The sequence below is a fragment of the Haemaphysalis longicornis genome, unplaced genomic scaffold (genome assembly GCF_048455015.1).
Source record: "Haemaphysalis longicornis isolate Haplotype H1 unplaced genomic scaffold, Haemaphysalis longicornis Haplotype H1 scaffold_13, whole genome shotgun sequence".
NCBI classification, from domain to species: domain Eukaryota; kingdom Metazoa; phylum Arthropoda; class Arachnida; order Ixodida; family Ixodidae; genus Haemaphysalis; species Haemaphysalis longicornis.
The window spans coordinates 47561222-47576338 of NW_027526233.1; positions in this window are offsets into that span (position 1 = coordinate 47561222).

Here is a 15117-nt window from a genome sequence, read left to right on the forward strand (position 1 = left end):
TCCAAGGGAGCATGCGAGCTACGCAGGAGAAGTTCGTTTGATGCCAACACTTTCGGGGCGTCAAAGGCCAATGTTTTTCTTCAATGAAGCGTAAATACTGATCACGGGTCCAATGGAAAAACATTTTGCTTAGTGGTCTCGAACTGCAAATGACAGGGGAGTTTGGGAAAGCATGAACGATGTGACCGAAACTGACCAAACTGCTTGGTGCGTGGTAATGTTGTAATCAGTTGCTTCTATACTGCTATAAATCATACTGCTTCACTTGCGTCCGGTATATCCTGATGCAAACACCGACTACAGTCGCTGTTTGCGTCACGTCAGATGAGCATTTGAACAGCGATTTCTCAGCACTTAAGGCATCTTGGCACTAAATCAATGCTGAAATTACTATGGGGAGGCTCGACTTCCGTTTGAAACCAACTTGCTAGTTGTCTTCAGTGACCTTTTAAGAACAAGTTACCTTTATGCCTTATCACTCCAACCGATTGTTCCTCAGTGCGGTGCAGTGTGTGTTACTGTGAGTATTTTCAACGTGAAACGTGCCGTTTCTGTGATTTGTAGGACTGAGTCTGCTATTAATTACTGCAGTGACAACAAACTATGCAAGAAAAAGCAAAAAACCAGACAATGTGACGCGTTAAATGCAAGCTGCTTTCATAGTGTGTGCATTGACATTAGGATATGGCACCCTGGCAGACTGATGCGCTGCGCGAGATTTTTCCGTACCTGAAAGGACAGGCAACTCATTTTTACAGAGTATAGGATCTACATTCGAAATGAAAGGTTTTTATTCGAAACACCTTAGAGCGAAACGGTTTTCCTGATGGGGACCTAGAACATTTGAGAGTGAAAAGAGGACCGCAAGTTGGTTTCAAATGAAACAGACCTTCCCAGAGCCATTTTAGTGTTAATGCCTGCCGAAGGATGCTTTAATTGCTAAGAAAAATTTTTATACAAACAATTCATTTGCTTTTTATATTTCCTTCGCAGCAGTTTCATGATTCAGCCCCAATTTGCATTACAATAAACAGGAAGGGAGACAGGCAGCTGTGATGTATGGGGGTAAAGGAGCAACTGAATTCAACGCTACCATGTACCAAGAGGTTTCGTTACTTTCAGCTCAACCAGTCGTGCTTCCCCAAACTCCCACGTCCTTTGCTGCTCTGCGCAATTACAACAAAAGACGAGCCAAGATGTAAGCAGTGGCTGAACACACCCCGTGTCAGCGGAGGCCAACTGTAAGGCGGTTAGCCTACACTTTCAGAGCTTCTGGCTCATCTGTAATGATGACAACGCCGATAGACCCCGCCGATGACCCTCCTCTCTTCACCTGGTTTTGTCGTTCCCCCATCTGTCGGCGAAGTGGCAGCCCTTTGGGACGGCCTTGCCAGCGACCTTCGTCGCAGCTGTGGGGAAGGCTTTCGTTTCCTCCCGAAATTCGGTGCCGGCGGACAGGGGGGGAGCGGGGGCGTCAAACCCTGATTGGCCGGTGCGCTGCTGTGGTGAGGCTGCCTGCCAGCGCCCTGCTCGCGCGTGCTTCAATGAGTTTGTCGAGAGTTTCCACGGCGAGCGGTCGCACGAAGAATCGCTCTGGTGGTGGTTTCTGGGCGCCCGGACCCCACGCACCTTTAAGCCAACCGTGCGGCGGTTTGGCACCTTTTTGGCCTCCGGGCCTCCACCAGGGATCGTGCCGCGATACCCCCTTTTGTGCACTGCGGCGCCTCTTATTGTAATCCAGTTTTCCTTTGTCTTATATTATGCTTCATCTTCTGTTTATGTATGTGAGAAAAAGGGTGGCCAGTGGCCTAAGAAGGGGGGTGTTTGGAAGGAGGTGAAGGGCTCCTGTAGGCCTTAAATTCCTCGGGCTACGCCTGACTCTTTGGCGAACTCCCAGAGGGAAAGCAATATCTCCTTGGCATTAGTAGGATTCATGGGCGTACTCCACTCTTCGTAAGATGGCACCTGTTGGGCGTGTCGGACTCTGAGTTCGCGGAGGCCCCCACAGTGACACAGGAGGTGTCGAATGTCGTGCTTGACTGTGGAGTCCTTGCAGTACGGGCAGGGATACGGTGGGTCGATGAGAGCGACGGAGCCGTTGCGTCTGTGTGGATTACTACGTGCCGCCACTTTAACGTAGGAGCACCACTTGTGCAGCCCATCCTCGGTAAGGCCGGCCCCTGTTGGGGCCTTGTAGGTCAAAGCTTGAGCCCCTCTAGGCAAGCCCTTTAAAAGAGGGTGCTCATTTTAGAGAGTCATTTCACTCAGGTTTGTCTTCGTTCGTTTTCTCTCTTGTTTGGCGAGGCTGGCCGAGTCGACGTCAATCATTGGTGGCACCAGGTGTTCGGGAAGCGAGTGGAGCGTAGAGTTTTGCGTGCTTGGCATCACTCAGCAACCTCGTTTCCGAGACTACCCGCATGTCCCGGCACCCAGTCGATGTATACCTGCATGTTGTGGTTGTCTTTTAGTGTTCTGCACTCCTTGATTAGGTGGCACACTGAACCATCGACGTTTGGTCCTTGAAGACGATTGATGGCTTCTGTATTGTCGCACATTACGGTGATTTTTTGTCGGGCCGCCCACAGTGAGCGCGGCGCCTCGGTGCGTACCACTAGTGTCGCCATCCACAAGGCATGGAGTTCTAGTTTTGTGCTTGCAGGCTCGTGATATTTGCAGGCCTGTGACCCTCTGTATGACCCAGAGGGTGTGACCACTGCAAGGCTGGCCTCCCGTGTCTCCTCATTCCAAACGGCATCTGTGTACACAGTAGTTGTTTGAAGCTCGGTGTCGTTGGTGTTGCGTGCACGAGCCTCCCGTTCCTTCGTGTGGTGCTCCTTGCGTCTTCGTGGCAGTGGTTTTGGCCGAGTAACGAGCGTGTCCTCCCACGGAGGTGCCATTAGCGGTAGTGGGGGTAGCTCGTGACGGACCCACTCATCAGCAAGGCGTATGATACGCCTGCCAGCATTCGTTAAGGTTCGCGTCAAGGTATTGCGGTCTCTTCTCGCAGCGAGCGCGGCCACCAAGGAAGGCGGTCGGGCCTACCTATGTAGGTCCTCAACTTTTGCGTGGCGTGGGAGTCCGGTGACGACCCGAAGAGAGCGTCAGTGCAAGACATCTAGCTTGAGCATTTGTGCCTTGGATGGCTCCGTAGCACGCTTGAGCTGTGAGGACCATGGAGACGAGCGTGCGCAGTACTTCGGTGCAAGCACCGCCGAAGCGGCTGTCAATCCTCTGTACTACGTGTAGTATCGACTTCCACGACTTTCGCAGCTACGACAGCCATTCGTTGGGAGTGCCATTCTCGTGGAAGGGAATGCCTAGTATTCAATTCCAGCCATCTGTCGGCCGCGATATGGAATTTTCATTCAAAGTAAGGTGGACCTGGGCACGCTCAGCTTCTGAGCCCCGAATGAGCAGACACTGCGTATTGGTTGGAGACACTTGCATGCTCGTTGGTCTGAGAAACATATCGCATACCCTTTCCAACATTGCGATTGGTAAGACCGCCCGGGCACTTAGGAAGATACCGGGTCTCGGCTCGACTTCCTATACCGACGACGTCACCATCCGGGCCATTCCACAGCAGTGTACCACCACCTAAGCCGCCGTGACTGCTGTTCAAACAGGCCTCGACTTCCATACGGTCAGACACGACTACCTGCTTGAGGCTCTGGCTGAAACAGGTGCGCGTCCTCGTATTCAGAACTTCGTACGAGCTTCCTTGAGACGTCGAACCTTCGAGTTTGCAGCTCCAACAACCGGTGTCACCTCGCCCACAGTATTTCATGCTGCCGCAGTTGTAGTACCTCTTTAAACGACACCAAAAACGATTGCCCTTGCGACGCCACTTGACCACACACACGTGGCTCTAGAAAGAGTGAAAGCAGAAGTTCTGCCAGCCGTTACTTGGAATTCGTGGGGGCGGCGTCCGGAAGGCAGGACTGCCGGACACGCCGGGCTAGAGCGGCGGACGCCACTGGTGTATAGCCCGGCCGTGCGTGAGCGGGAATAGAAAGGAGCGGAGCGTCTTTCGAAGGGTGAGCCAGCGGAACGAAGCCATGCTGATCTAAGCCCTTCTAAAAAATATCCCTTTTATGCCTGGCAGACTTGCGTCATGCTAAGACCAACTTGGTTCTCTTCCATAACGGCGTGAATTTTTTTTCTTAGCTGGCGACTGACAGGCCCCGATTGTATACAGACCCCGCATTACCATCCGAAAGGCAATAAAAACATTTCGGGTTCGAACCCCGTCGCCGTCGTGAACCACACTATATGCATTTAATCGTTCAATAGGCTCATAGCATCTTTTACATACCCGTGTGCGGCTCTATCCCGAAGTTCGGAGAAACGCATGCGGGTTGCGTTCCTTTTCTCGTCTTGCATGACGCCTTCATTTAAATATGAGCACCCTCTTTCCCGACCTCTGTACTGTCCTTCCCGCTTCCGTCTGACTGCGCTGATTTTCGCCAGCACAAAGTAACCCTCAGGTTGCTTTGAAACGACGCCGCGTGCGACAAACGACTTTATCTCGAATGCCCTGTTACAAACAAGCCTACAAAAGAATGCGAATGCAGACCCCAAAACCCACAAACAAGTTAAATAAAAAGAGTGTGCGCTTTTTCCTTTGCCTGTGCGTGTACGTCCCAACCGTTTGACAAAAGCAAGGACTGATGACAGACCACTTACCAGCGAGCTATCCACTGTCGCTGTATCCAAATGCTGTTAGCGGCCGTTCCTCGTGTGTCAGGGGAACATGAAAATCTTTCCACCAAATGGCAGTACGGGTCCTTCTCAATAAGAAAAAACAATGGCCCAAGGCGAGGCTTGAAACTCCGCCCGCACGCCGCACTGAGTCACCGGCCGCGCTGCATTGATAGCACGAAGGTTCTTTACATCCGGGCGGCAAGTCGTGCCGCCAGGGCAAGTTGAGTCGCTGCAGTCGGGTGCATTGGCGCGCAGGCGCGAGAATTTAAATCGTCTATATATGCGCGAGCAAGCGAAGCAGATGAACATTTCAATTGTTGCAATGGCCGCCGAACACTGTCTCTTTGTTAGCAGCAGATTTTGACAACACCTATCGCCAAAATAAACAGATTGAAACAACACGGCCGCGCTGTTTGCCTGTGATCGCGCTGGCTCAAGTATCTATACGGAGATACGTACGGTATCGGTTTTGTAGCTGCATGCAACCGTCGCGTCCTGCTTACTCGTTGTAATTAGCATTAGGCCACGGTTGAAGTGCTGATACACGGAAACAACACAAGACTTAGATGGTGACCGCCCGCTTGAGATGATTACACTAGATGGGGAGTTTATTGTGGATGTGGTAATACAAGCAACCGAACGCCATCTCACAAAGGGTGTTAAGTCGTTCTAAATCCTCTTTTTAGCTACACGGATGGGCAACAGTACTACCATGGAGGTTCGTCCACTTTTTTAAACCGTGCCGGGGGGTACATTTTTTGCTATAATTACTTTTCAGGGCACATTACTTGTTATAAACTTCATTTCCGGCTAGTTTGCGTTTACAGTGTATATTCCATATTCCATCAAAGACGTGAAAACCGTGACTGGCAGAGAAGAAATCGTAGATGATCTGCGAAAGCTTTTGTTGAGTACATACGGTAGTTCTCGTGAAATCACTAGTAGCGCAAGTATATTTAGCCTCGTGTACAAGATCGGTGCGTGAGAAAAAGGCGGGATAATTGCCACAATTTCTCAAATGAGGGCGAAACTAAACACAAGCGACAATCACCGAGGACGAAAGTAAGTGTATGAACTTGCATGTAGTCGTACTCTGTGCGGTCCCGCGGTAGTTTCTGCGATATCTCAGTGGTTAAGTGCTCGACCTGTTTGTTTTCGCCTGGAAAGTCCATAGCATGAATCGCCGCAAAAGATGTTTTTTTTTTCCAGCGAGCAGCGTTTTATCAGTTCTCCCACCCCCCTTTTTTCGTTACAGTAACCACTTGCCACCCCCTACCTAATCCCGGAGGGGAAAAGTTAATTCCCTCCCCCAAGAAGCTGCCGTGAAATAATTAAACTAAAAAGTCAACTTCTTTAACATCAGCGCCAATTTCTCAGGGTACTTTCATGTGTATTTTCTTTTGCATCTAAAAATCTCAATGGTGAGATTTAAACATTGAAGTATCGCCCTTCAAGCGTAAAGCGTTCGCGAGCCCGAACCCGCCAGACGAAGTAACGCCAATCCACATGAGAAGAAGTCACCAGTGTTGTATTGCGCGCCTTTGGGCAACGTGACGTGTCATTGCACTCTCGGCCACAGCGACCCTCTCAGTATATAAACGCAGCTCGCCTGGGAGCGAGGCCCTCTCTCTTTTGTTGCACCCATTTAGTCACAATGGAATAAACCCATTCCCGTGCCTGCCACGTTGGTGTGCCGCCCTCGTCAGTCGTCCTGGCATGAACACAACATAATGGCGACGAGGACAACCAGCCTGCGACGGGACTACGCCCACTTCAACGAATGACGGTGACACGGCGGCAGCTGCACCAAGGAAGGCGACGCTGCAACAGTGGAAATGACGACTCCTGCGGAAGGTGGAAATGTCGCTGGAAACGTCGCTATGGGCTTCGGGTTCGGGGAAGTAGAGCATTTTGACGAGTCAATGAACGACTGGCTTTCGTATGAAGAGCGTTTGGTAGCGTACTTGCGCGTTAACAAGGTGCCCGAGGATTTGCGGGTGGATGCTTTCGTAAGCATAATCGGCCCGAAGACTTACGCATTACTGAAATCTTTGACCGCCCCTGATAAGCCGTCAACAACATCGTTTGACACCCTTCTTGAACTTCTTCGGAATCAGCTTTCCCTCAAGCCATCTGTAATTGCGGAACGCGCGAAATTTCACCGCAGAACTCAGACAGAGGGCGAAGCGATATCAGCGTATGTGGCGGAGATAAGGCGACTAGCCCAAACGTGCGAGTTCGGTACCTTTCTCGACGAAGCTTTGCGTGACCGCTTTGTATGCGGCCTTTAGGGCGTCGATATTCAGAGGCATCTTTTCACGGAAGATAAGCATTGGACCTTCCAGAAAGCTGTCGAGCGCGCTTTGTCTTTAGAGGCGGCATTGAAGAATGCAACGGCAACACACGCACAGCCCGAGGAAGACGCGGAACTGCACAAAATGCAAACCTCGCGCCCGAAAGTGTTGCAAACAGGAAATTGTTATCGGTGTGGGTCAGCGAAACACGGAGCACGGCAATGCCCACATAGTAAAGCCACATGCTTTAAGTGCCATCAAAAAGGGCATATTCAACGGGCCTGCAAGGCAAAGTTTTGAAAAGGTAAGCAAGGGTCCCAGGTTAGGGCTTTAAAAACCGATATGGAACTGTCCACGAACGACGTGACAACTTCTGCAGTGTCAACGCCCATAGTGGTAACACTGACAGTGCAAGGTGTTCCCTTGCAGATGGAACTGGATACAGGAGCTGCTGTGTCCATTATTCCAGGAAATCTTTTCAAGCGCCTTTTCCCGAGCATGCGCCTCGAGCGCACTACTCTTCGGCTGCGCACATAAAATGGATAGCACATCACGCCGGCCGGAGTGGTAAACGTCACAGTGGAATACAGCCGTTATTCCAAACGTTATTCCTCTCTACGTTGTACAGCACGAAGGCCCACCACTGTTTGGACGAGAGTGGCTACAGCACATCCAGCACTACTGGACAAGCCTCAAGGAGCTGCATGCCATCAAGACAGCGTCGCAAGCCTCACGGGAGCCGCCTGCAGAACTCGAGGCACTTCTCCAGAAGTACAGTCATCTGTTCAGTGACGAGCTGGGAACAATTCAAGGTGAGAAGGCACAACTTCATTTCAACGATAATCAGGAGCCTAGGTTTATGAAGGCAAGACCAGTACCTTTTGCGCTCCAACCTTCAGTCGAAGAGGAAATTTTGAAGCTGACAGGACTGGGTATACTTTCGCCTGTCACCAGTAGCAAGCACGCAACGCCAGTTGTACCAGTTATAAAGAGCGACGGGTCCATCAGGCTATGCGGAGACTATAAAATGACCGTAAATCTAATATTGGACACTGAACACTACCCTCTTCCCAGAGGCGACGAATTGTTCGCAGTCCTGGAAGGAGGCAAGAAGTTTTCGAAGTTGGACTTGAACCAAGCGTACCAACAGTTAGAGATGGATGAGACTTCAAAAGGGTATCTCACACTGAAAACCCATCAAGCATTGTGTGCAGTAAATCGCTTCCCTTTCGGAATTGCTTCGGCTCTGGCAATTTTTCAAAGAACTATGGATAACATACTGAAAGGCCTGAAAGGAGTGACGTGCTACATTGACGACATCATGGTAACAGAAAAAACAGACGAAGAACAAAGGCGCAACTTGGAATCCGTGTTGCGACGCTTGTCTGAAAAAGGGGTGAAAGTGAAACCGGCGAAGTGCGAGTTTTTCAAAGATAGGCTGCAGTATTTGGGCCACATTGTGAGCGCCGAGCGAGTGCAACCAGCAGACGATAAAATCAAGGCTATAGTGCAGGCGCCAAGACCAACTGATAAGCATCAGCTGCGGTCACTTTTGGGTCTTGTGAATTACTATGGAAAGTTCGTGACCAACATTTCCAGTGTTGTCTCGCCCCTCAATAACGCAATAGGATGTTGCGAAACGATGTTCCCTGGTCATGGAGCGACCAGGCGAGTCAGCCTACCGGCAGGTGAAGGATCTCCTGTCGGCGCACCTAGTGCTGACGAAAAACGATCCCACCGCTCCACTGCAACTATCGTGTGACGCCTCGGCGTATAGAATTGTTGCGGTGTTGTCACATGTGGATGGCAAAGGTCAGTGTCGTCCTATTGGGTACACATCACGTACGCTCTCTAAGGCAGAAACTGGCTACATCCAGATAGAGACGGAAGCGATTGCCTTAGTTTTTGGAGTGAAGAGGTTTCACTACTACCTGTATGGACGCACCTTCAACCTCGTTACGGACCACAAACCTTTGCACACAATCTTGGTCCCGAAGACAGGCATTCCAACGATTGCGGCAGCGAGACTGCAACATTGGGCCGTTCTTCTGTCTGCTTACACGTATACGCTGAAGTTCAAGTCATCGGCAGAGAAGGCAGATTCCGACTGTTTGTCACGCCTCCCACTTCCTGATCACAGCGAAGAGCCCTCAGAAGAGATGTTTTACGTTTTGCGTTTCAGTACATTGCCTGTGAACTGTCGGGACGTGGCACGCGAGACTTGCCGCGACCCTGTGTTAAAGAATGTGTTGCATTACGTGCTAATTGGTTGGCCGGATCGCTCTCCAAGCGACGAACTGAAACCATTTTTCCACAGGCGGTGCGAGTTGTCTTTGCAGCAGGGATGCCTCGTGCTTGGTACCCGTATGGTCATTCTGAAGCGCTACCAGTGCTTCATGCTCGAAGAACTTCATCAGGGACACCCTGGCATAGTCAAAACCAAGGAGTTGGCGAGAAGTTACATCTGGTGGCCCAACATTGACCGCGACATTGAACGGCAAGTGAGCGCATGCCAATCTTGTCAGTCGCAAGGTAATTTGCCCTGCCCCTCTCCACTGCACCCATGGGCCTGGCCTACCCGACCGTGGCAGCGTGTTCATGTAGACTTTGCAGGACCTTTCAAAGGCACAATGCTACTAGTTCTGATTGACGCGCATTCAAAGTGGCCAGAAGTGTTTGTAATGAAGTAAACGTTAGCTGAAAACACTATCAGCTGCTTACGCGATTTGTTTTGCCGCTTCTGGTTTCCCGAGACGCTCGTATCAGACAACGGGCTGCAGTTTACATCTGCAGAATTTGCTGGGTACATGCGCAGTATAGGTACGCGTCATATTCGAACGGCGCCTTATCATCCAAGTAGCAACGGTCAAGCAGAACGCGTTGTTCAATCACTGAAAGCATCGCTGCGAAAATATGCAGGGCAAGCGATGTCGTCCGCTCTTGCAGATTTCCTTTTGGCATACCGCAACACCCCCCACACTACCACAGGCGAAGCTCCAGCCTTGTTGCTCCTGGGTAGACACCTCCGCACCCGACTCGATGCGGTCAAACCGTCGGTTCAAGCAAATGCAGCAGCAAAACAGTTCACCCAGACTCTCCGCAAAGGCTCATCAAGGCGACACGGGAGACATTTGACTCTGGGTGATAGTGTGAAAGTGCGAAATTTCAGGCGAGGAGAGAAGTGGTTGCCGCGGATAATTCTTGCTCGTACAGGACCTGCGACTTACAAATTTAGTGTCATTACCCCTCGTCGTGTGTTTCAGTGGACTCGTCACAGGAACCACATCGTTCGAGTGCCGCCCGAGAAAGACACGTCCGCTCCATTGGAGCCCATCGACAGCAGCGGCGCCCAGCGTCAGCCAGCAACGGCTCAGAACCTTCAACCGGCCCCCGTGCACCCACCGCAGCAGCGGAGATACCCCCTTCGACAGAGGCAGCCGCCGGAGAGATACCAACCATAGTTATGTTGTCATTAAATTAAGTGCGGAGGGATGTTGTATTGCGCGCCTTTGGGCCACGTGACATGTCACTGCACCCTCGGCCACAGCACCCATCTCTGTATATAAACGTAGCTCGCCTGGGAGCGAGGCCCTCTCTCTTTTGTTGCACCCATTTAGTCACAATGGAATCACCCCATTCTTGTGCCTGCCACGTTATTGTGCCACCCTCGTCTTTCGTCCTGGCATGAACACAAAAACCAGTTTATTCCGGGAGAACAAAGGAAGGAAAAAACAAAGAAAGCAACTTGAGAGGCACTGTTACGACACTACAGCCAGCGTGCGCGTAAAGCACGTAAAGATAACATTGCGGCAGTTGAAGCACTGCTTGTCCGGAAAGTTACGGCCCGGTGCTGTACCCGTCGGCCCCTTTGTCCTTGTCGTTTTGTTGGCGCTACATGAATCATGTCTTAGTGACTTGTGCCGACGATGGGTGAAGAGCGTCCGTCCGGGACGCTAGTTGCTCCTCGCTGTCCGGGCCGACGTTAACTAGAAACGTTGGTCCGGGCGTGATGGCTATGGCTCGCCGCCCGTCGGTCCCGTCCGCAGCCCACGGAAGCAGCCGCTCTCGCGTGTCCCCTGGTGTGCACTCCCCGCGCTACCCCCCCCCCCCCTCCCACTGCCCTGCTCCCCCCACTCCGTTGGTTGTACGCATGTTCTGGGCTGTATGCGCACTACACGTGTTTGTTCCGGCTCACCGTTCATCACACACGCGCGCACGAGCACATGGCGCACTGACGCCACTATCGCTGTTCCACGCGCGCACTGCACTGTAATCACCTACGCGGGCTCTCGTAGGGCGGCGTCCCTACAACTTATTATATCTGTTAAAAACTGAACGATTATTACCAATATTAGCGTACGAACATGACTTTCGTTAAAAATACAGCTTTGATTATTGCAGTCTGGATACTACTTCTCACGTTGTCTCTGTTTGTTTGTATGTGCACTATGTGCGCTGCCTGCTGCTGGCTGTGTGTGCGCTGTCTGCTGCTGGCCCGTCTTGTTGAGTATTACACCTAGATTTTTATGTTAGGTCATCTTTATGAAAATTTCATAAAGTGATGACTGCTCTTCCGACATACGCGTGTGTTGGACACATGGGGACGGGTAGAACGCAGGTATTACGATCATCGCCGTCTGCTTCACGCGCCATAAGTGGTGGATTACGTTGCATCAGAATCAAGTGTGCTGTTCGCAAGCTGAAGCCTGCAGTAAAGAAGGATTTTTGCGCTGGAAACGTCATTTGTAGCAGAGTAAGTACGCGTTTTTTGCAATCAGCACTTGTTTGGAAGTTATTTTGGTTAGTTGTGGATCAGTAATTCACTAGACCCCCACCTCATTTGCTCTGAAGGCTTTATTTTGTTTCTGTGACCGTCAGCATTAAATCATGCTGAAGCTGCACCTTGGCTACGATAATGGCGCTGTAGTACAGGGGCCCTATTCTCGACTGCACAAATTGCCGGCATTTGGCCCATGTTTTTTTGCGTAAGAACGACGTAAGCAATCAGTGACGTACTGCACCTATAGCTATGACGACATGCAGTGTAATTTGACGAGTCACTCATAAAGATCGCTACCAAGGTATCAAATATTGTGCAAGAAAGATATAAAAACACTTGGCATGTACTATGAAAATTAAGACGGTAGCTGAGGCTGACAAGAAAAACACATTTCTGGAGGTCAAATTTGGCGCCAACACCACAAGGCGATCGAGTAACGTTGATCCAGAAGCGAGCGAAAGACGGATGTCGAGCTAAAGAACATCACACAGTTTTTTACCGTATCTATTTATTTCTTTCAATCGCTTCTATTTACATAGCTGGCCTCTCTGCTTCAATGCAAGCTTTGTTGCGTTATCACCTTCCCTGCCGCCACCGCCGCCACGCCATCTTCTGCTGCTATGTTACAGGTTTATGGCGTGATCACAGAAAAAGACGGCCGCGACCATCGCTCCTATGACACATAAGAACAGCGAAGCGCTACGCCTGATAACCGCGGAGCGCACCGATGTCGCCGATTCACTCATTCGTCAAGCTCGACTGCAGTCAGCGCTGTAATGAACTAAATAGTAACTTTTATTTATTTTTCTCTTGAGTTCGATCATGTGACCCAACAGCTTACTAGGACGAGTATGGACAAATGCCATGCATTGGGTTCTCTTTGTCATGGAGAGGCTTGTACTGCCCTCTTATGTTGCGATTACGCCAAACAAATAATTTTTATTTTATTGCCAAACATAAAAGCAAAATACTGCATGTTATTTGTAGGTTCCATGATTGCTGACTCGGACGCAGTTTAAACTATAATTTGTTTCAGTAGGAAACATGTTTTAAACAGCGCACATGCGAAACTGCGCCTGCTGCAAATTTCCGCACCTTTCGCGGCGCCGTAAGCCGGGGCAATATTTTGCCCTATTTTGCTTGTATTTTGCGACAAAAACAGGCGCCATCTTCAAGCTGTTACGTAGCATTACGTCACTTTTACGCAGGCTCAAGTTGCCAATGCATGACGTAATGGTTCCCGCCAACTGTTTAAATTACGTGATGCCTTCTCAGCCAATCACAGAGGGGGTGTGTATTACAAACAGTATTGTTGTTGAATAGCAAAGACAGGCTCACGTTGTCATGTCCGCTGCATTTAGTCTGGTTTTTCATTGCCGGCCAAGAATTATGCGCCTTTAGTAACGAGAAATAAGGCAAACTTTAGAACTGATGTCCGTACACGACATGAAACGTCAAAATGACGACAGCACATACAACCGCTTTGTCAACCGGAAGCACGTGACCAAAATTGAAAGCCAAACAGAAAAGACTTCCGGAAAATTGCCTGAATTGCCGGCACTTTGTCCAGTCGAGAATAGGGCCCCAGGTCTACCTTTTATGTGACATCACGCGATGTTTTTTAACACCGGAGCATGCGTGTGTCGCCTGTCTATCCAGAATTGTCCGCGGCTGCGGATCGAAGTCGAAATTCAGCGTCGGCTGCGCAACGCCCTCGCCACTACACCCGGGCGGACAGCCGGGCCCTGAAAGGTGTTTTGAGCTCACTAAATGAACTAGCGCAATCGTTAGATTGGGCCGTCAATGTCATCTGCGCCAAGTATTACTCTTTTGCACGCAGCAGAAAGCTCACACTTTTGTTGCAAAGTTTGTCGCCCTTTTCTCACCCTTCCCGCGTGTTTTTGGGTGCCGGCCTCTCCACATGCCTACGTCATTGATTCCCAGGTCCCTATCGAAAAAACCCTTATGATTTTTATAGGGGCCCCATAAAATTCATATGGGCCCATAAGAATTCATATAGGAACCCATATGAATTGTTATGGGCCCATATGATGCGGACCCATAAAAGTCTAACCACATATGAATTCTTATGGGCCCATATTAGATTCCCATGTGGCATCTTACGGGCACATATGATACGGACTCATAAGACGTCTAACCCCTTACGAATTCGTATGGGCCCATATGAAATCTCCATGTGGATTCTTACGGGCATATATTATGCGGTCCTATAAGGGATCGATCACTATACGAATTTTGCGGGCTTGTTTCAACCACCATTCAGGGTTTTATGTGGTTCGCGAAGTCATGTGGGGGCATACGGGGCACCATGCAGCTTTCTGTGGGACTTTCCGTGAGTGATATAAAGCTATACACAGACCCACGTTCTTACCAAACTGTTGCAGATCGGGCCCGTAAGGTTGTAAATGTTTTAACACAAAAATAAAATTCAGGTGCTACATGGGCATTAATTGTGGACTAAAAGTATACATTTATTTCTGTTCACTCCTATAATGATATCGCAAACAGCGCATTAAATATGTGCACCGTGCCCAACTGATCCCCTGTCACAAACGGCCGGCCAGGCCCTCACTTTTCTCGTTCGGGCGGCCAACATGACGGCTTACTCAGCGCGGGGTGGTCAATTTTCGTCGCGCTTCGCGACCTGAGTCACCCCGTCCGCTTTTCCCGCGTTTTTTTGTTTTTTTCTTTCTCCTGTCTTTCGTTGGCGCTGCTCCGAAGCGGGTACGCGGCGGAGTCGCGGGGGCTTAGGGAGAGACGGAAACAAAGGTGCCAGACAGGGGGGACAAAAGTGCGGCACCGTCCGGCGATCGGGCGAAGTTTATCGGGGTGCAAGCGGCTCAGCGGGGGCTACGGGCAGTCGGATGGAGATTTTTCGAGGTGCAAGACTCTAGGAAGGGGTGGCGCGGCTTTAGCCCATGGCGGGACGACCAGCGCCTCCTCTACGGGAAGGAGTTCACCTCGAAGTCGTGGGTATCAAGTCCAACCATACCTCGAACACCGGACCCCTGAAAAACGCAAGCAGCTGCCCGGCGAAGCCGACTCGACTTCGCCGTGACTTTTCGTCCTTGGACTCGTGGTAACCCATAGCCACGCCTAGTGTTAAGACTTATGCCTCCTCCTGGTTTTTCCTGTGTCGCGCCCAGCTTTCGATCGGACCTAGCTGCTATGTTTTTTTTCTTTTTGTTGTTGTTTTTGTGTTGCAGAGTGTTAGGATGTAAGCTCCTGTGTCTCTGTATTCCCCCATGGTGTGATGTTTTTTGTTTGGTTGTCACCGGTCTAGTTAACGTGGTGCGTTAGCCGACCTGCGCGCACGTG